Genomic DNA, 22,284 nt, shown 5'->3' on the forward strand with positions numbered 1-22,284 from the left:
AGTGGCTTCAAGTCACATCTAGGATACATGTTCCTTTGATGCTCATTCTCATTCTAGAAGTTATGCTTTTTTTCAATGCAGGTGACTGTCTTAATGGTATTGCATGAAATCCATATATACCAAAACATACCTATTAAGTTTTAATTGCAATTTAATATCAGAGTGGCTACAAAATAACAATGTCTATGGCAATTGCTGATGGGTTTCTTGAAGTCCTTTCATCCATGTCATCAAAAGGGTAATTTTCTGCTTTTTATATTTCTTTGGACACTGACTTTACTGACAATTTAGGTGCTACAGACCAAAAAAACAATGTTTACCTTTAAATATAGAGCACAAGTGAGATTTAACTTATTTTTATTTAAATATACTGCACTTTTTGGTATTATAGTGTATATTTTCCCTATGCAACATTGAAGTTACATATATTTATAGCAAATATTATTTAAGATAAATAAACAGGAATTATTTATAAACAGGAATTATTTTACAATTTTGATAATATTGAACTGTACAGCAATGGCATGAATTCATTGCAATATACACCTAAGGATACATAAAACTGGGCAATAACACAAATGCACAATATAATTGATTAACTTATGATTAGAATATTACTTTTATTAGGTACTTTAGTATTGGGTGCAGTAGTTTAGTGGATTTAAAAAGTAACTAATTTAAAATTAATAAACCAAGTTAATATACTAAGTCAACTCGATGCTAAAATCACTCAACTAAAAATAATACACTTTGACCATGTGCTCCTGTGGTGCAATCGGTCAGCGCGCAGTACTTATAATACAGTATCTGTTGAGCAATGCCGAGGTTGTGAGTTCAAGCCTCACCTGGAGCAAATGTAATTTTTTTTCTAATGTCATCAGTTAATGATTATCATCTGCTACCTGAACATCCTGATATGAAGGCAGAAAAAAATCACAAACATGACTGTTTTTAAGGTACCAGTACACACATCTGCTTTGGTTCATATGCACTGTAATAATTACTTTAGTTAGTCAACAAAATGGAATGCAAAAGACTAGCTCTTTATTGGTAAAAGACTTGCATCAATCTGTTTTGCTGCAATGTAACATGAGGGTCCACACTATTAGGTCTGGTTAGTACAATCACATTTCATGCTGGGATTTGTAAAGCAAAGAACACAAATAAACGGCTTTCCTATATTGCAACAATTAATGATTATACTAATGAAAAAATCAGTTTCACACAAAGATGTTACTAAGCCCCACTGGCCTAATGGATAAGGCACTGGCCTCCTAAGCTAGGGATTGTGGTTTCAAGTCTCATCTGGGCTTTATTTCATCCATATAATTACTGGAGATGTTCCCTTTATTCTTGCTTGATACTGCACAAATGGCTCCACCAGAAACTTTTATCTGCTTAACAATCCGGTACTGTTCAGCTTGCAAAATTATGGCCCTGTATCTAAAAGCAGACATTTATCCTGATGACATTGTGGATTAGTTTCCGGATAAGTTTGCTATCACCTGGGACAGTGGCTTCAAGTCTCATCTAGGATGCATGTTCCTTTGATGCTCATTCTCATTCTAGAAGTTATGCTTTTTTTCAATGCAGGTGACTGTCTTAATGGTATTGCATGAAATCCATATATACCAAAACATACCTATTAAGTTTTAATTGCAATTTAATATCAGAGTGGCTACAAAATAACAATGTCTATGGCAATTGCTGATGGGTTTCTTGAAGTCCTTTCATCCATGTCATCAAAAGGGTAATTTTCTGCTTTTTATATTTCTTTGGACACTGACTTTACTGACAATTTAGGTGCTACAGACCAAAAAAACAATGTTTACCTTTAAATATAGAGCACAAGTGAGATTTAACTTATTTTTATTTAAAGATACTGCACTCTTTGGTATTATAGTGTATATTTTCCCTATGCAACATTGAAGTTACATATATTTATAGCAAATATTATTTAAGATAAATAAACAGGAATTATTTATAAACAGGAATTATTTTACAATTTTGATAAAATTGAACTGTACAGCAATGGCATGAATTCATTGCAATATACACCTAAGGATACATAAAACTGGGCAATAACACAAATGCACAATATAATTGATTAACTTATGATTAGAATATTACTTTTATTAGGTACTTTAGTATTGGGTGCAGTAGTTTAGTGGATTTAAAAAGTAACTAATTTAAAATTAATAAACCAAGTTAATATACTTAGTCAACTCGATGCTAAAATCACTCAACTAAAAATAATACAGTTTGACCATGTGCTCCTGTGGCGCAATCGGTCAGCGCGTGGTACTTATAAGACAGTATCTGTTGAGCAATGCCGAGGTTGTGAGTTCAACCCTCACCTGGAGCAAATGTAATTTTTTTTCTAATGTCATCAGTTAATGATTATCATCTGCTACCTGAACATCCTGATATGAAGGCAGAAAAAAATCACAAACATGACTGTTTTTAAGGTACCAGTACACACATCTGCTTTGGTTCATATGCACTGTAAACATTACTTTAGTTAGTCAACAAAATGGAATGCAAAAGACTACCTCTTTATTGGTAAAAGAGTTGCATCAATCTGTTTTGCTGCAATGTAACATGAGGGTCCACACTATTAGGTCTGGTTAGTACAATCACATTTCATGCTGGGATTTGTAAAGCAAAGAACACAAATAAACGGCTTTCCTATATCGCAACAATTAATGATTATACTAATGAAAAAATCAGTTTAACACAAAGATGTTACTAAGCCCCACTGGCCGAATGGATAAGGCACTGGCCTCCTAAGCTAGGGATTGTGGTTTCAAGTCTCATCTGGGCTTTATTTCATCCATGTAATTACTGGAGATGTTCCCTTTATTCTTGCTTGATACTGCACAAATGGCTCCACCAGAAACTTTTATCTGCTTAACAATCCGGTACTGTTCAGCTTGCAAAATTATGGCCCTGTATCTAAAAGCAGACATTTATCCTGATGACATTGTGGATTAGTTTCCGGATAAGTTTGCTATCACCTGGGACAGTGGCTTCAAGTCTCATCTAGGATGCATGTTCCTTTGATGCTCATTCTCATTCTAGAAGTTATGCTTTTTTTCAATGCAGGTGACTGTCTTAATGGTATTGCATGAAATCCATATATACCAAAACATACCTATTAAGTTTTAATTGCAATTTAATATCAGAGTGGCTACAAAATAACAATGTCTATGGCAATTGCTGATGGGTTTCTTGAAGTCCTTTCATCCATGTCATCAAAAGGGTAATTTTCTGCTTTTTATATTTCTTTGGACACTGACTTTACTGACAATTTAGGTGCTACAGACCAAAAAAACAATGTTTACCTTTAAATATAGAGCACAAGTGAGATTTAACTTATTTTTATTTAAAGATACTGCACTTTTTGGTATTATAGTGTATATTTTCCCTATGCAACATTGAAGTTACATATATTTATAGCAAATATTATTTAAGATAAATAAACAGGAATTATTTATAAACAGGAATTATTTTACAATTTTGATAATATTGAACTGTACAGCAATGGCATGAATTCATTGCAATATACACCTAAGGATACATAAAACTGGGCAATAACACAAATGCACAATATAATTGATTAACTTATGATTAGAATATTACTTTTATTAGGTACTTTAGTATTGGGTGCAGTAGTTTAGTGGATTTAAAAAGTAACTAATTTAAAATTAATAAACCAAGTTAATATACTTAGTCAACTCGATGCTAAAATCACTCAACTAAAAATAATACACTTTGACCATGTGATCGTGTGGCCCAATCGGTTAGCGCGCGGTACTTATAAGACAGTATCTGTTGAGCAATGCCGAGGTTGTGAGTTCAAGCCTCACCTGGAGCAAATGTAATTTTTTTTCTAATGTCATCAGTTAATGATTATCATCTGCTACCTGAACATCCTGATATGAAGGCAGAAAAAAATCACAAACATGACTGTTTTTAAGGTACCAGTACACACATCTGCTTTGGTTCATATGCACTGTAAACATTACTTTAGTTAGTCAACAAAATGGAATGCAAAAGACTACCTCTTTATTGGTAAAAGAGTTGCATCAATCTGTTTTGCTGCAATGTAACATGAGGGTCCACACTATTAGGTCTGGTTAGTACAATCACATTTCATGCTGGGATTTGTAAAGCAAAGAACACAAATAAACGGCTTTCCTATATCGCAACAATTAATGATTATACTAATGAAAAAATCAGTTTCACACAAAGATGTTACTAAGCCCCACTGGCCGAATGGATAAGGCACTGGCCTCCTAAGCTAGGGATTGTGGTTTCAAGTCTCATCTGGGCATTATTTCATCCATGTAATTACTGGAGATGTTCCCTTTATTCTTGCTTGATACTGCACAAATGGCTCCACCAGAAACTTTTATCTGCTTAACAATCCGGTACTGTTCAGCTTGCAAAATTATGGCCCTGTATCTAAAAGCAGACATTTATCCTGATGACATTGTGGATTAGTTTCCGGATAAGTTTGCTATCACCTGGGACAGTGGCTTCAAGTCTCATCTAGGATGCATGTTCCTTTGATGCTCATTCTCATTCTAGAAGTTATGCTTTTTTTCAATGCAGGTGACTGTCTTAATGGTATTGCATGAAATCCATATATACCAAAACATACCTATTAAGTTTTAATTGCAATTTAATATCAGAGTGGCTACAAAATAACAATGTCTATGGCAATTGCTGATGGGTTTCTTGAAGTCCTTTCATCCATGTCATCAAAAGGGTAATTTTCTGCTTTTTATATTTCTTTGGACACTGACTTTACTGACAATTTAGGTGCTACAGACCAAAAAAACAATGTTTACCTTTAAATATAGAGCACAAGTGAGATTTAACTTATTTTTATTTAAAGATACTGCACTTTTTGGTATTATAGTGTATATTTTCCCTATGCAACATTGAAGTTACATATATTTATAGCAAATATTATTTAAGATAAATAAACAGGAATTATTTATAAACAGGAATTATTTTACAATTTTGATAATATTGAACTGTACAGCAATGGCATGAATTCATTGCAATATACACCTAAGGATACATAAAACTGGGCAATAACACAAATGCACAATATAATTGATTAACTTATGATTAGAATATTACTTTTATTAGGTACTTTAGTATTGGGTGCAGTAGTTTAGTGGATTTAAAAAGTAACTAATTTAAAATTAATAAACCAAGTTAATATACTTAGTCAACTCGATGCTAAAATCACTCAACTAAAAATAATACACTTTGACCATGTGATCGTGTGGCCCAATCGGTTAGCGCGCGGTACTTATAAGACAGTATCTGTTGAGCAATGCCGAGGTTGTGAGTTCAAGCCTCACCTGGAGCAAATGTAATTTTTTTTCTAATGTCATCAGTTAATGATTATCATCTGCTACCTGAACATCCTGATATGAAGGCAGAAAAAAATCACAAACATGACTGTTTTTAAGGTACCAGTACACACATCTGCTTTGGTTCATATGCACTGTAAACATTACTTTAGTTAGTCAACAAAATGGAATGCAAAAGACTACCTCTTTATTGGTAAAAGAGTTGCATCAATCTGTTTTGCTGCAATGTAACATGAGGGTCCACACTATTAGGTCTGGTTAGTACAATCACATTTCATGCTGGGATTTGTAAAGCAAAGAACACAAATAAACGGCTTTCCTATATCGCAACAATTAATGATTATACTAATGAAAAAATCAGTTTCACACAAAGATGTTACTAAGCCCCACTGGCCGAATGGATAAGGCACTGGCCTCCTAAGCTAGGGATTGTGGTTTCAAGTCTCATCTGGGCTTTATTTCATCCATGTAATTACTGGAGATGTTCCCTTTATTCTTGCTTGATACTGCACAAATGGCTCCACCAGAAACTTTTATCTGCTTAACAATCCGGTACTGTTCAGCTTGCAAAATTATGGCCCTGTATCTAAAAGCAGACATTTATCCTGATGACATTGTGGATTAGTTTCCGGATAAGTTTGCTATCACCTGGGACAGTGGCTTCAAGTCTCATCTAGGATGCATGTTCCTTTGATGCTCATTCTCATTCTAGAAGTTATGCTTTTTTTCAATGCAGGTGACTGTCTTAATGGTATTGCATGAAATCCATATATACCAAAACATACCTATTAAGTTTTAATTGCAATTTAATATCAGAGTGGCTACAAAATAACAATGTCTATGGCAATTGCTGATGGGTTTCTTGAAGTCCTTTCATCCATGTCATCAAAAGGGTAATTTTCTGCTTTTTATATTTCTTTGGACACTGACTTTACTGACAATTTAGGTGCTACAGACCAAAAAAACAATGTTTACCTTTAAATATAGAGCACAAGTGAGATTTAACTTATTTTTATTTAAAGATACTGCACTTTTTGGTATTATAGTGTATATTTTCCCTATGCAACATTGAAGTTACATATATTTATAGCAAATATTATTTAAGATAAATAAACAGGAATTATTTATAAACAGGAATTATTTTACAATTTTGATAATATTGAACTCTACAGCAATGGCATGAATTCATTGCAATATACACCTAAGGATACATAAAACTGGGCAATAACACAAATGCACAATATAATTGATTAACTTATGATTAGAATATTACTTTTATTAGGTACTTTAGTATTGGGTGCAGTAGTTTAGTGGATTTAAAAAGTAACTAATTTAAAATTAATAAACCAAGTTAATATACTTAGTCAACTCGATGCTAAAATCACTCAACTAAAAATAATACACTTTGACCATGTGATCGTGTGGCCCAAGCGGTTAGCGTGCGGTACTTATAAGACAGTATCTGTTGAGCAATGCCGAGGTTGTGAGTTCAAGCCTCACCTGGAGCAAATGTAATTTTTTTTCTAATGTCATCAGTTAATGATTATCATCTGCTACCTGAACATCCTGATATGAAGGCAGAAAAAAATCACAAACATGACTGTTTTTAAGGTACCAGTACACACATCTGCTTTGGTTCATATGCACTGTAAACATTACTTTAGTTAGTCAACAAAATGGAATGCAAAAGACTACCTCTTTATTGGTAAAAGAGTTGCATCAATCTGTTTTGCTGCAATGTAACATGAGGGTCCACACTATTAGGTCTGGTTAGTACAATCACATTTCATGCTGGGATTTGTAAAGCAAAGAACACAAATAAACGGCTTTCCTATATCGCAACAATTAATGATTATACTAATGAAAAAATCAGTTTCACACAAAGATGTTACTAAGCCCCACTGGCCGAATGGATAAGGCACTGGCCTCCTAAGCTAGGGATTGTGGTTTCAAGTCTCATCTGGGCTTTATTTCATCCATGTAATTACTGGAGATGTTCCCTTTATTCTTGCTTGATACTGCACAAATGGCTCCACCAGAAACTTTTATCTGCTTAACAATCCGGTACTGTTCAGCTTGCAAAATTATGGCCCTGTATCTAAAAGCAGACATTTATCCTGATGACATTGTGGATTAGTTTCCGGATAAGTTTGCTATCACCTGGGACAGTGGCTTCAAGTCTCATCTAGGATGCATGTTCCTTTGATGCTCATTCTCATTCTAGAAGTTATGCTTTTTTTCAATGCAGGTGACTGTCTTAATGGTATTGCATGAAATCCATATATACCAAAACATACCTATTAAGTTTTAATTGCAATTTAATATCAGAGTGGCTACAAAATAACAATGTCTATGGCAATTGCTGATGGGTTTCTTGAAGTCCTTTCATCCATGTCATCAAAAGGGTAATTTTCTGCTTTTTATATTTCTTTGGACACTGACTTTACTGACAATTTAGGTGCTACAGACCAAAAAAACAATGTTTACCTTTAAATATAGAGCACAAGTGAGATTTAACTTATTTTTATTTAAAGATACTGCACTTTTTGGTATTATAGTGTATATTTTCCCTATGCAACATTGAAGTTACATATATTTATAGCAAATATTATTTAAGATAAATAAACAGGAATTATTTATAAACAGGAATATTTTACAATTTTGATAATATTGAACTGTACAGCAATGGCATGAATTCATTGCAATATACACCTAAGGATACATAAAACTGGGCAATAACACAAATGCACAATATAATTGATTAACTTATGATTGGAATATTACTTTTATTAGGTACTTTAGTATTGGGTGCAGTAGTTTAGTGGATTTAAAAAGTAACTAATTTAAAATTAATAAACCAAGTTAATATACTTAGTCAACTCGATGCTAAAATCACTCAACTAAAAATAATACACTTTGACCATGTGATCGTGTGGCCCAATCGGTTAGTGCGCGGTACTTATAAGACAGTATCTGTTGAGCAATGCCGAGGTTGTGAGTTCAAGCCTCACCTGGAGCAAATGTAATTTTTTTTCTAATGTCATCATTTAATGATTATCATCTGCTACCTGAACATCCTGATATGAAGGCAGAAAAAAATCACAAACATGACTGTTTTTAAGGTACCAGTACACACATCTGCTTTGGTTCATATGCACTGTAAACATTACTTTAGTTAGTCAACAAAATGGAATGCAAAAGACTACCTCTTTATTGTAAAAGAGTTGCATCAATCTGTTTTGCTGCAATGTAACATGAGGGTCCACACTATTAGGTCTGGTTAGTACAATCACATTTCATGCTGGGATTTGTAAAGCAAAGAACACAAATAAACGGCTTTCCTATATCGCAACAATTAATGATTATACTAATGAAAAAATCAGTTTCACACAAAGATGTTACTAAGCCCCACTGGCCGAATGGATAAGGCACTGGCCTCCTAAGCTAGGGATTGTGGTTTCAAGTCTCATCTGGGCTTTATTTCATCCATGTAATTACTGGAGATGTTCCCTTTATTCTTGCTTGATACTGCACAAATGGCTCCACCAGAAACTTTTATCTGCTTAACAATCCGGTACTGTTCAGCTTGCAAAATTATGGCCCTGTATCTAAAAGCAGACATTTATCCTGATGACATTGTGGATTAGTTTCCGGATAAGTTTGCTATCACCTGGGACAGTGGCTTCAAGTCTCATCTAGGATGCATGTTCCTTTGATGCTCATTCTCATTCTAGAAGTTATGCTTTTTTTCAATGCAGGTGACTGTCTTAATGGTATTGCATGAAATCCATATATACCAAAACATACCTATTAAGTTTTAATTGCAATTTAATATCAGAGTGGCTACAAAATAACAATGTCTATGGCAATTGCTGATGGGTTTCTTGAAGTCCTTTCATCCATGTCATCAAAAGGGTAATTTTCTGCTTTTTATATTTCTTTGGACACTGACTTTACTGACAATTTAGGTGCTACAGACCAAAAAAACAATGTTTACCTTTAAATATAGAGCACAAGTGAGATTTAACTTATTTTTATTTAAAGATACTGCACTTTTTGGTATTATAGTGTATATTTTCCCTATGCAACATTGAAGTTACATATATTTATAGCAAATATTATTTAAGATAAATAAACAGGAATTATTTATAAACAGGAATTATTTTACAATTTTGATAATATTGAACTCTACAGCAATGGCATGAATTCATTGCAATATACACCTAAGGATACATAAAACTGGGCAATAACACAAATGCACAATATAATTGATTAACTTATGATTAGAATATTACTTTTATTAGGTACTTTAGTATTGGGTGCAGTAGTTTAGTGGATTTAAAAAGTAACTAATTTAAAATTAATAAACCAAGTTAATATACTTAGTCAACTCGATGCTAAAATCACTCAACTAAAAATAATACACTTTGACCATGTGCTCCTGTGGCGCAATCGGTTAGCGCGCGGTACTTATAAGACAGTATCTGTTGAGCAATGCCGAGGTTGTGAGTTCAAGCCTCACCTGGAGCAAATGTAATTTTTTTTCTAATGTCATCAGTTAATGATTATCATCTGCTACCTGAACATCCTGATATGAAGGCAGAAAAAAATCACAAACATGACTGTTTTTAAGGTACCAGTACACACATCTGCTTTGGTTCATATGCACTGTAAACATTACTTTAGTTAGTCAACAAAATGGAATGCAAAAGACTACCTCTTTATTGGTAAAAGAGTTGCATCAATCTGTTTTGCTGCAATGTAACATGAGGGTCCACACTATTAGGTCTGGTTAGTACAATCACATTTCATGCTGGGATTTGTAAAGCAAAGAACACAAATAAACGGCTTTCCTATATCGCAACAATTAATGATTATACTAATGAAAAAATCAGTTTCACACAAAGATGTTACTAAGCCCCACTGGCCGAATGGATAAGGCACTGGCCTCCTAAGCTAGGGATTGTGGTTTCAAGTCTCATCTGGGCTTTATTTCATCCATGTAATTACTGGAGATGTTCCCTTTATTCTTGCTTGATACTGCACAAATGGCTCCACCAGAAACTTTTATCTGCTTAACAATCCGGTACTGTTCAGCTTGCAAAATTATGGCCCTGTATCTAAAAGCAGACATTTATCCTGATGACATTGTGGATTAGTTTCCGGATAAGTTTGCTATCACCTGGGACAGTGGCTTCAAGTCTCATCTAGGATGCATGTTCCTTTGATGCTCATTCTCATTCTAGAAGTTATGCTTTTTTTCAATGCAGGTGACTGTCTTAATGGTATTGCATGAAATCCATATATACCAAAACATACCTATTAAGTTTTAATTGCAATTTAATATCAGAGTGGCTACAAAATAACAATGTCTATGGCAATTGCTGATGGGTTTCTTGAAGTCCTTTCATCCATGTCATCAAAAGGGTAATTTTCTGCTTTTTATATTTCTTTGGACACTGACTTTACTGACAATTTAGGTGCTACAGACCAAAAAAACAATGTTTACCTTTAAATATAGAGCACAAGTGAGATTTAACTTATTTTTATTTAAAGATACTGCACTTTTTGGTATTATAGTGTATATTTTCCCTATGCAACATTGAAGTTACATATATTTATAGCAAATATTATTTAAGATAAATAAACAGGAATTATTTATAAACAGGAATTATTTTACAATTTTGATAATATTGAACTCTACAGCAATGGCATGAATTCATTGCAATATACACCTAAGGATACATAAAACTGGGCAATAACACAAATGCACAATATAATTGATTAACTTATGATTAGAATATTACTTTTATTAGGTACTTTAGTATTGGGTGCAGTAGTTTAGTGGATTTAAAAAGTAACTAATTTAAAATTAATAAACCAAGTTAATATACTTAGTCAACTCGATGCTAAAATCACTCAACTAAAAATAATACACTTTGACCATGTGCTCCTGTGGCGCAATCGGTTAGCGCGCGGTACTTATAAGACAGTATCTGTTGAGCAATGCCGAGGTTGTGAGTTCAAGCCTCACCTGGAGCAAATGTAATTTTTTTTCTAATGTCATCAGTTAATGATTATCATCTGCTACCTGAACATCCTGATATGAAGGCAGAAAAAAATCACAAACATGACTGTTTTTAAGGTACCAGTACACACATCTGCTTTGGTTCATATGCACTGTAAACATTACTTTAGTTAGTCAACAAAATGGAATGCAAAAGACTACCTCTTTATTGGTAAAAGAGTTGCATCAATCTGTTTTGCTGCAATGTAACATGAGGGTCCACACTATTAGGTCTGGTTAGTACAATCACATTTCATGCTGGGATTTGTAAAGCAAAGAACACAAATAAACGGCTTTCCTATATCGCAACAATTAATGATTATACTAATGAAAAAATCAGTTTCACACAAAGATGTTACTAAGCCCCACTGGCCTAATGGATAAGGCACTGGCCTCCTAAGCTAGGGATTGTGGTTTCAAGTCTCATCTGGGCTTTATTTCATCCATATAATTACTGGAGATGTTCCCTTTATTCTTGCTTGATACTGCACAAATGGCTCCACCAGAAACTTTTATCTGCTTAACAATCCGGTACTGTTCAGCTTGCAAAATTATGGCCCTGTATCTAAAAGCAGACATTTATCCTGATGACATTGTGGATTAGTTTCCGGATAAGTTTGCTATCACCTGGGACAGTGGCTTCAAGTCTCATCTAGGATGCATGTTCCTTTGATGCTCATTCTCATTCTAGAAGTTATGCTTTTTTTCAATGCAGGTGACTGTCTTAATGGTATTGCATGAAATCCATATATACCAAAACATACCTATTAAGTTTTAATTGCAATTTAATATCAGAGTGGCTACAAAATAACAATGTCTATGGCAATTGCTGATGGGTTTCTTGAAGTCCTTTCATCCATGTCATCAAAAGGGTAATTTTCTGCTTTTTATATTTCTTTGGACACTGACTTTACTGACAATTTAGGTGCTACAGACCAAAAAAACAATGTTTACCTTTAAATATAGAGCACAAGTGAGATTTAACTTATTTTTATTTAAAGATACTGCACTTTTTGGTATTATAGTGTATATTTTCCCTATGCAACATTGAAGTTACATATATTTATAGCAAATATTATTTAAGATAAATAAACAGGAATTATTTATAAACAGGAATTATTTTACAATTTTGATAATATTGAACTGTACAGCAATGGCATGAATTCATTGCAATATACACCTAAGGATACATAAAACTGGGCAATAACACAAATGCACAATATAATTGATTAACTTATGATTAGAATATTACTTTTATTAGGTACTTTAGTATTGGGTGCAGTAGTTTAGTGGATTTAAAAAGTAACTAATTTAAAATTAATAAACCAAGTTAATATACTTAGTCAACTCGATGCTAAAATCACTCAACTAAAAATAATACACTTTGACCATGTGCTCCTGTGGCGCAATCGGTTAGCGCGCGGTACTTATAAGACAGTATCTGTTGAGCAATGCCGAGGTTGTGAGTTCAAGCCTCACCTGGAGCAAATGTAATTTTTTTTCTAATGTCATCAGTTAATGATTATCATCTGCTACCTGAACATCCTGATATGAAGGCAGAAAAAAATCACAAACATGACTGTTTTTAAGGTACCAGTACACACATCTGCTTTGGTTCATATGCACTGTAAACATTACTTTAGTTAGTCAACAAAATGGAATGCAAAAGACTACCTCTTTATTGGTAAAAGAGTTGCATCAATCTGTTTTGCTGCAATGTAACATGAGGGTCCACACTATTAGGTCTGGTTAGTACAATCACATTTCATGCTGGGATTTGTAAAGCAAAGAACACAAATAAACGGCTTTCCTATATCGCAACAATTAATGATTATACTAATGAAAAAATCAGTTTCACACAAAGATGTTACTAAGCCCCACTGGCCGAATGGATAAGGCACTGGCCTCCTAAGCTAGGGATTGTGGTTTCAAGTCTCATCTGGGCTTTATTTCATCCATGTAATTACTGGAGATGTTCCCTTTATTCTTGCTTGATACTGCACAAATGGCTCCACCAGAAACTTTTATCTGCTTAACAATCCGGTACTGTTCAGCTTGCAAAATTATGGCCCTGTATCTAAAAGCAGACATTTATCCTGATGACATTGTGGATTAGTTTCCGGATAAGTTTGCTATCACCTGGGACAGTGGCTTCAAGTCTCATCTAGGATGCATGTTCCTTTGATGCTCATTCTCATTCTAGAAGTTATGCTTTTTTTCAATGCAGGTGACTGTCTTAATGGTATTGCATGAAATCCATATATACCAAAACATACCTATTAAGTTTTAATTGCAATTTAATATCAGAGTGGCTACAAAATAACAATGTCTATGGCAATTGCTGATGGGTTTCTTGAAGTCCTTTCATCCATGTCATCAAAAGGGTAATTTTCTGCTTTTTATATTTCTTTGGACACTGACTTTACTGACAATTTAGGTGCTACAGACCAAAAAAACAATGTTTACCTTTAAATATAGAGCACAAGTGAGATTTAACTTATTTTTATTTAAAGATACTGCACTTTTTGGTATTATAGTGTATATTTTCCCTATGCAACATTGAAGTTACATATATTTATAGCAAATATTATTTAAGATAAATAAACAGGAATTATTTATAAACAGGAATTATTTTACAATTTTGATAATATTGAACTCTACAGCAATGGCATGAATTCATTGCAATATACACCTAAGGATACATAAAACTGGGCAATAACACAAATGCACAATATAATTGATTAACTTATGATTAGAATATTACTTTTATTAGGTACTTTAGTATTGGGTGCAGTAGTTTAGTGGATTTAAAAAGTAACTAATTTAAAATTAATAAACCAAGTTAATATACTTAGTCAACTCGATGCTAAAATCACTCAACTAAAAATAATACACTTTGACCATGTGCTCCTGTGGCGCAATCGGTTAGCGCGCGGTACTTATAAGACAGTATCTGTTGAGCAATGCCGAGGTTGTGAGTTCAAGCCTCACCTGGAGCAAATGTAATTTTTTTCTAATGTCATCAGTTAATGATTATCATCTGCTACCTGAACATCCTGATATGAAGGCAGAAAAAAATCACAAACATGACTGTTTTTAAGGTACCAGTACACACATCTGCTTTGGTTCATATGCACTGTAAACATTACTTTAGTTAGTCAACAAAATGGAATGCAAAAGACTACCTCTTTATTGGTAAAAGAGTTGCATCAATCTGTTTTGCTGCAATGTAACATGAGGGTCCACACTATTAGGTCTGGTTAGTACAATCACATTTCATGCTGGGATTTGTAAAGCAAAGAACACAAATAAACGGCTTTCCTATATCGCAACAATTAATGATTATACTAATGAAAAAATCAGTTTCACACAAAGATGTTACTAAGCCCCACTGGCCGAATGGATAAGGCACTGGCCTCCTAAGCTAGGGATTGTGGTTTCAAGTCTCATCTGGGCTTTATTTCATCCATGTAATTACTGGAGATGTTCCCTTTATTCTTGCTTGATACTGCACAAATGGCTCCACCAGAAACTTTTATCTGCTTAACAATCCGGTACTGTTCAGCTTGCAAAATTATGGCCCTGTATCTAAAAGCAGACATTTATCCTGATGACATTGTGGATTAGTTTCCGGATAAGTTTGCTATCACCTGGGACAGTGGCTTCAAGTCTCATCTAGGATGCATGTTCCTTTGATGCTCATTCTCATTCTAGAAGTTATGCTTTTTTTCAATGCAGGTGACTGTCTTAATGGTATTGCATGAAATCCATATATACCAAAACATACCTATTAAGTTTTAATTGCAATTTAATATCAGAGTGGCTACAAAATAACAATGTCTATGGCAATTGCTGATGGGTTTCTTGAAGTCCTTTCATCCATGTCATCAAAAGGGTAATTTTCTGCTTTTTATATTTCTTTGGACACTGACTTTACTGACAATTTAGGTGCTACAGACCAAAAAAACAATGTTTACCTTTAAATATAGAGCACAAGTGAGATTTAACTTATTTTTATTTAAAGATACTGCACTTTTTGGTATTATAGTGTATATTTTCCCTATGCAACATTGAAGTTACATATATTTATAGCAAATATTATTTAAGATAAATAAACAGGAATTATTTATAAACAGGAATTATTTTACAATTTTGATAATATTGAACTGTACAGCAATGGCATGAATTCATTGCAATATACACCTAAGGATACATAAAACTGGGCAATAACACAAATGCACAATATAATTGATTAACTTATGATTAGAATATTACTTTTATTAGGTACTTTAGTATTGGGTGCAGTAGTTTAGTGGATTTAAAAAGTAACTAATTTAAAATTAATAAACCAAGTTAATATACTTAGTCAACTCGATGCTAAAATCACTCAACTAAAAATAATACACTTTGACCATGTGCTCCTGTGGCGCAATCGGTTAGCGCGCGGTACTTATAAGACAGTATCTGTTGAGCAATGCCGAGGTTGTGAGTTCAAGCCTCACCTGGAGCAAATGTAATTTTTTTTCTAATGTCATCAGTTAATGATTATCATCTGCTACCTGAACATCCTGATATGAAGGCAGAAAAAAATCACAAACATGACTGTTTTTAAGGTACCAGTACACACATCTGCTTTGGTTCATATGCACTGTAAACATTACTTTAGTTAGTCAACAAAATGGAATGCAAAAGACTACCTCTTTATTGGTAAAAGAGTTGCATCAATCTGTTTTGCTGCAATGTAACATGAGGGTCCACACTATTAGGTCTGGTTAGTACAATCACATTTCATGCTGGGATTTGTAAAGCAAAGAACACAAATAAACGGCTTTCCTATATCGCAACAATTAATGATTATACTAATGAAAAAATCAGTTTCACACAAAGATGTTACTAAGCCCCACTGGCCGAATGGATAAGGCACTGGCCTCCTAAGCTAGGGATTGTGGTTTCAAGTCTCATCTGGGCTTTATTTCATCCATGTAATTACTGGAGATGTTCCCTTTATTCTTGCTTGATACTGCACAAATGGCTCCACCAGAAACTTTTATCTGCTTAACAATCCGGTACTGTTCAGCTTGCAAAATTATGGCCCTGTATCTAAAAGCAGACATTTATCCTGATGACATTGTGGATTAGTTTCCGGATAAGTTTGCTATCACCTGGGACAGTGGCTTCAAGTCTCATCTAGGATGCATGTTCCTTTGATGCTCATTCTCATTCTAGAAGTTATGCTTTTTTTCAATGCAGGTGACTGTCTTAATGGTATTGCATGAAATCCATATATACCAAAACATACCTATTAAGTTTTAATTGCAATTTAATATCAGAGTGGCTACAAAATAACAATGTCTATGGCAATTGCTGATGGGTTTCTTGAAGTCCTTTCATCCATGTCATCAAAAGGGTAATTTTCTGCTTTTTATATTTCTTTGGACACTGACTTTACTGACAATTTAGGTGCTACAGACCAAAAAAACAATGTTTACCTTTAAATATAGAGCACAAGTGAGATTTAACTTATTTTTATTTAAAGATACTGCACTTTTTGGTATTATAGTGTATATTTTCCCTATGCAACATTGAAGTTACATATATTTATAGCAAATATTATTTAAGATAAATAAACAGGAATTATTTATAAACAGGAATTATTTTACAATTTTGATAATATTGAACTCTACAGCAATGGCATGAATTCATTGCAATATACACCTAAGGATACATAAAACTGGGCAATAACACAAATGCACAATATAATTGATTAACTTATGATTAGAATATTACTTTTATTAGGTACTTTAGTATTGGGTGCAGTAGTTTAGTGGATTTAAAAAGTAACTAATTTAAAATTAATAAACCAAGTTAATATACTTAGTCAACTCGATGCTAAAATCACTCAACTAAAAATAATACACTTTGACCATGTGCTCCTGTGGCGCAATCGGTTAGCGCGCGGTACTTATAAGACAGTATCTGTTGAGCAATGCCGAGGTTGTGAGTTCAAGCCTCACCTGGAGCAAATGTAATTTTTTTTCTAATGTCATCAGTTAATGATTATCATCTGCTACCTGAACATCCTGATATGAAGGCAGAAAAAAATCACAAACATGACTGTTTTTAAGGTACCAGTACACACATCTGCTTTGGTTCATATGCACTGTAAACATTACTTTAGTTAGTCAACAAAATGGAATGCAAAAGACTACCTCTTTATTGGTAAAAGAGTTGCATCAATCTGTTTTGCTGCAATGTAACATGAGGGTCCACACTATTAGGTCTGGTTAGTACAATCACATTTCATGCTGGGATTTGTAAAGCAAAGAACACAAATAAACGGCTTTCCTATATCGCAACAATTAATGATTATACTAATGAAAAAATCAGTTTCACACAAAGATGTTACTAAGCCCCACTGGCCGAATGGATAAGGCACTGGCCTCCTAAGCTAGGGATTGTGGTTTCAAGTCTCATCTGGGCTTTATTTCATCCATGTAATTACTGGAGATGTTCCCTTTATTCTTGCTTGATACTGCACAAATGGCTCCACCAGAAACTTTTATCTGCTTAACAATCCGGTACTGTTCAACTTGCAAAATTATGGCCCTGTATCTAAAAGCAGACATTTATCCTGATGACATTGTGGATTAGTTTCCGGATAAGTTTGCTATCACCTGGGACAGTGGCTTCAAGTCTCATCTAGGATGCATGTTCCTTTGATGCTCATTCTCATTCTAGAAGTTATGCTTTTTTTCAATGCAGGTGACTGTCTTAATGGTATTGCATGAAATCCATATATACCAAAACATACCTATTAAGTTTTAATTGCAATTTAATATCAGAGTGGCTACAAAATAACAATGTCTATGGCAATTGCTGATGGGTTTCTTGAAGTCCTTTCATCCATGTCATCAAAAGGGTAATTTTCTGCTTTTTATATTTCTTTGGACACTGACTTTACTGACAATTTAGGTGCTACAGACCAAAAAAACAATGTTTACCTTTAAATATAGAGCACAAGTGAGATTTAACTTATTTTTATTTAAAGATACTGCACTTTTTGGTATTATAGTGTATATTTTCCCTATGCAACATTGAAGTTACATATATTTATAGCAAATATTATTTAAGATAAATAAACAGGAATTATTTATAAACAGGAATTATTTTACAATTTTGATAATATTGAACTCTACAGCAATGGCATGAATTCATTGCAATATACACCTAAGGATACATAAAACTGGGCAATAACACAAATGCACAATATAATTGATTAACTTATGATTAGAATATTACTTTTATTAGGTACTTTAGTATTGGGTGCAGTAGTTTAGTGGATTTAAAAAGTAACTAATTTAAAATTAATAAACCAAGTTAATATACTTAGTCAACTCGATGCTAAAATCACTCAACTAAAAATAATACACTTTGACCATGTGCTCCTGTGGCGCAATCGGTTAGCGCGCGGTACTTATAAGACAGTATCTGTTGAGCAATGCCGAGGTTGTGAGTTCAAGCCTCACCTGGAGCAAATGTAATTTTTTTTCTAATGTCATCAGTTAATGATTATCATCTGCTACCTGAACATCCTGATATGAAGGCAGAAAAAAATCACAAACATGACTGTTTTTAAGGTACCAGTACACACATCTGCTTTGGTTCATATGCACTGTAAACATTACTTTAGTTAGTCAACAAAATGGAATGCAAAAGACTACCTCTTTATTGGTAAAAGAGTTGCATCAATCTGTTTTGCTGCAATGTAACATGAGGGTCCACACTATTAGGTCTGGTTAGTACAATCACATTTCATGCTGGGATTTGTAAAGCAAAGAACACAAATAAACGGCTTTCCTATATCGCAACAATTAATGATTATACTAATGAAAAAATCAGTTTCACACAAAGATGTTACTAAGCCCCACTGGCCTAATGGATAAGGCACTGGCCTCCTAAGCTAGGGATTGTGGTTTCAAGTCTCATCTGGGCTTTATTTCATCCATATAATTACTGGAGATGTTCCCTTTATTCTTGCTTGATACTGCACAAATGGCTCCACCAGAAACTTTTATCTGCTTAACAATCCGGTACTGTTCAGCTTGCAAAATTATGGCCCTGTATCTAAAAGCAGACATTTATCCTGATGACATTGTGGATTAGTTTCCGGATAAGTTTGCTATCACCTGGGACAGTGGCTTCAAGTCTCATCTAGGATGCATGTTCCTTTGATGCTCATTCTCATTCTAGAAGTTATGCTTTTTTTCAATGCAGGTGACTGTCTTAATGGTATTGCATGAAATCCATATATACCAAAACATACCTATTAAGTTTTAATTGCAATTTAATATCAGAGTGGCTACAAAATAACAATGTCTATGGCAATTGCTGATGGGTTTCTTGAAGTCCTTTCATCCATGTCATCAAAAGGGTAATTTTCTGCTTTTTATATTTCTTTGGACACTGACTTTACTGACAATTTAGGTGCTACAGACCAAAAAAACAATGTTTACCTTTAAATATAGAGCACAAGTGAGATTTAACTTATTTTTATTTAAAGATACTGCACTTTTTGGTATTATAGTGTATATTTTCCCTATGCAACATTGAAGTTACATATATTTATAGCAAATATTATTTAAGATAAATAAACAGGAATTATTTATAAACAGGAATTATTTTACAATTTTGATAATATTGAACTGTACAGCAATGGCATGAATTCATTGCAATATACACCTAAGGATACATAAAACTGGGCAATAACACAAATGCACAATATAATTGATTAACTTATGATTAGAATATTACTTTTATTAGGTACTTTAGTATTGGGTGCAGTAGTTTAGTGGATTTAAAAAGTAACTAATTTAAAATTAATAAACCAAGTTAATATACTTAGTCAACTCGATGCTAAAATCACTCAACTAAAAATAATACACTTTGACCATGTGCTCCTGTGGCGCAATCGGTTAGCGCGCGGTACTTGTAAGACAGTATCTGTTGAGCACTGCCGAGGTTGTGAGTTCAAGCCTCACCTGGAGCAAATGTAATTTTTTTTCTAATGTCATCAGTTAATGATTATCATCTGCTACCTGAACATCCTGATATGAAGGCAGAAAAAAATCACAAACATGACTGTTTTTAAGGTACCAGTACACACATCTGCTTTGGTTCATATGCACTGTAAACATTACTTTAGTTAGTCAACAAAATGGAATGCAAAAGACTACCTCTTTATTGGTAAAAGAGTTGCATCAATCTGTTTTGCTGCAATGTAACATGAGGGTCCACACTATTAGGTCTGGTTAGTACAATCACATTTCATGCTGGGATTTGTAAAGCAAAGAACACAAATAAACGGCTTTCCTATATCGCAACAATTAATGATTATACTAATGAAAAAATCAGTTTCACACAAAGATGTTACTAAGCCCCACTGGCCGAATGGATAAGGCACTGGCCTCCTAAGCTAGGGATTGTGGTTTCAAGTCTCATCTGGGCTTTATTTCATCCATGTAATTACTGGAGATGTTCCCTTTATTCTTGCTTGATACTGCACAAATGGCTCCACCAGAAACTTTTATCTGCTTAACAATCCGGTACTGTTCAGCTTGCAAAATTATGGCCCTGTATCTAAAAGCAGACATTTATCCTGATGACATTGTGGATTAGTTTCCGGATAAGTTTGCTATCACCTGGGACAGTGGCTTCAAGTCTCATCTAGGATGCATGTTCCTTTGATGCTCATTCTCATTCTAGAAGTTATGCTTTTTTTCAATGCAGGTGACTGTCTTAATGGTATTGCATGAAATCCATATATACCAAAACATACCTATTAAGTTTTAATTGCAATTTAATATCAGAGTGGCTACAAAATAACAATGTCTATGGCAATTGCTGATGGGTTTCTTGAAGTCCTTTCATCCATGTCATCAAAAGGGTAATTTTCTGCTTTTTATATTTCTTTGGACACTGACTTTACTGACAATTTAGGTGCTACAGACCAAAAAAACAATGTTTACCTTTAAATATAGAGCACAAGTGAGATTTAACTTATTTTTATTTAAAGATACTGCACTTTTTGGTATTATAGTGTATATTTTCCCTATGCAACATTGAAGTTACATATATTTATAGCAAATATTATTTAAGATAAATAAACAGGAATTATTTATAAACAGGAATTATTTTACAATTTTGATAATATTGAACTCTACAGCAATGGCATGAATTCATTGCAATATACACCTAAGGATACATAAAACTGGGCAACAACACAAATGCACAATATAATTGATTAACTTATGATTAGAATATTACTTTTATTAGATACTTTAGTATTGGGTGCAGTAGTTTAGTGGATTTAAAAAGTAACTAATTTAAAATTAATAAACCAAGTTAATATACTTAGTCAACTCGATGCTAAAATCACTCAACTAAAAATAATACACTTTGACCATGTGCTCCTGTGGCGCAATCGGTTAGCGCGCGGTACTTGTAAGACAGTATCTGTTGAGCACTGCCGAGGTTGTGAGTTCAAGCCTCACCTGGAGCAAATGTAATTTTTTTTCTAATGTCATCAGTTAATGATTATCATCTGCTACCTGAACATCCTGATATGAAGGCAGAAAAAAATCACAAACATGACTGTTTTTAAGGTACCAGTACACACATCTGCTTTGGTTCATATGCACTGTAAACATTACTTTAGTTAGTCAACAAAATGGAATGCAAAAGACTACCTCTTTATTGGTAAAAGAGTTGCATCACTCTGTTTTGCTGCAATGTAACATGAGGGTCCACACTATTAGGTCTGGTTAG

The 22,284-nt window shown here is 33.7% G+C and overlaps 11 non-coding genes across 11 annotated transcripts; all 11 read left to right on the forward strand.

Moving 5' to 3' along the window:
* Window positions 1–760: 760 nt before the first annotated feature.
* On the forward strand, window positions 761–853 carry TRNAI-UAU (transfer RNA isoleucine (anticodon UAU)). The gene is given in 2 exon segments: window positions 761–798; window positions 818–853. It is a non-coding gene; the product is annotated as a tRNA-Ile (tRNA).
* A 1,419-nt stretch (window positions 854–2,272) lies between these two features.
* TRNAI-UAU (transfer RNA isoleucine (anticodon UAU)) lies at window positions 2,273–2,365 on the forward strand. Its single transcript is given in 2 exon segments — window positions 2,273–2,310; window positions 2,330–2,365. It is a non-coding gene; the product is annotated as a tRNA-Ile (tRNA).
* Window positions 2,366–9,830: 7,465 nt separating this feature from the next.
* On the forward strand, window positions 9,831–9,923 carry TRNAI-UAU (transfer RNA isoleucine (anticodon UAU)). Its single transcript is given in 2 exon segments — window positions 9,831–9,868; window positions 9,888–9,923. It is a non-coding gene; the product is annotated as a tRNA-Ile (tRNA).
* Window positions 9,924–11,342: 1,419 nt separating this feature from the next.
* TRNAI-UAU (transfer RNA isoleucine (anticodon UAU)) lies at window positions 11,343–11,435 on the forward strand. The gene is given in 2 exon segments: window positions 11,343–11,380; window positions 11,400–11,435. It is a non-coding gene; the product is annotated as a tRNA-Ile (tRNA).
* Window positions 11,436–12,854: 1,419 nt separating this feature from the next.
* On the forward strand, window positions 12,855–12,947 carry TRNAI-UAU (transfer RNA isoleucine (anticodon UAU)). The gene is given in 2 exon segments: window positions 12,855–12,892; window positions 12,912–12,947. It is a non-coding gene; the product is annotated as a tRNA-Ile (tRNA).
* A 1,419-nt stretch (window positions 12,948–14,366) lies between these two features.
* TRNAI-UAU (transfer RNA isoleucine (anticodon UAU)) lies at window positions 14,367–14,459 on the forward strand. The gene is given in 2 exon segments: window positions 14,367–14,404; window positions 14,424–14,459. It is a non-coding gene; the product is annotated as a tRNA-Ile (tRNA).
* Window positions 14,460–15,877: 1,418 nt separating this feature from the next.
* TRNAI-UAU (transfer RNA isoleucine (anticodon UAU)) lies at window positions 15,878–15,970 on the forward strand. The gene is given in 2 exon segments: window positions 15,878–15,915; window positions 15,935–15,970. It is a non-coding gene; the product is annotated as a tRNA-Ile (tRNA).
* A 1,419-nt stretch (window positions 15,971–17,389) lies between these two features.
* TRNAI-UAU (transfer RNA isoleucine (anticodon UAU)) lies at window positions 17,390–17,482 on the forward strand. The gene is given in 2 exon segments: window positions 17,390–17,427; window positions 17,447–17,482. It is a non-coding gene; the product is annotated as a tRNA-Ile (tRNA).
* A 1,419-nt stretch (window positions 17,483–18,901) lies between these two features.
* On the forward strand, window positions 18,902–18,994 carry TRNAI-UAU (transfer RNA isoleucine (anticodon UAU)). Its single transcript is given in 2 exon segments — window positions 18,902–18,939; window positions 18,959–18,994. It is a non-coding gene; the product is annotated as a tRNA-Ile (tRNA).
* A 1,419-nt stretch (window positions 18,995–20,413) lies between these two features.
* TRNAT-UGU (transfer RNA threonine (anticodon UGU)) lies at window positions 20,414–20,506 on the forward strand. Its single transcript is given in 2 exon segments — window positions 20,414–20,451; window positions 20,471–20,506. It is a non-coding gene; the product is annotated as a tRNA-Thr (tRNA).
* A 1,419-nt stretch (window positions 20,507–21,925) lies between these two features.
* Window positions 21,926–22,018, forward strand: TRNAT-UGU (transfer RNA threonine (anticodon UGU)). Its single transcript is given in 2 exon segments — window positions 21,926–21,963; window positions 21,983–22,018. It is a non-coding gene; the product is annotated as a tRNA-Thr (tRNA).
* Window positions 22,019–22,284: the final 266 nt, after the last annotated feature.

This window comes from Taudactylus pleione, unplaced genomic scaffold, assembly GCF_031769625.1.
Source record: "Taudactylus pleione unplaced genomic scaffold, aTauple2 ptg000473l, whole genome shotgun sequence".
Lineage (NCBI taxonomy): Eukaryota > Metazoa > Chordata > Amphibia > Anura > Myobatrachidae > Taudactylus > Taudactylus pleione.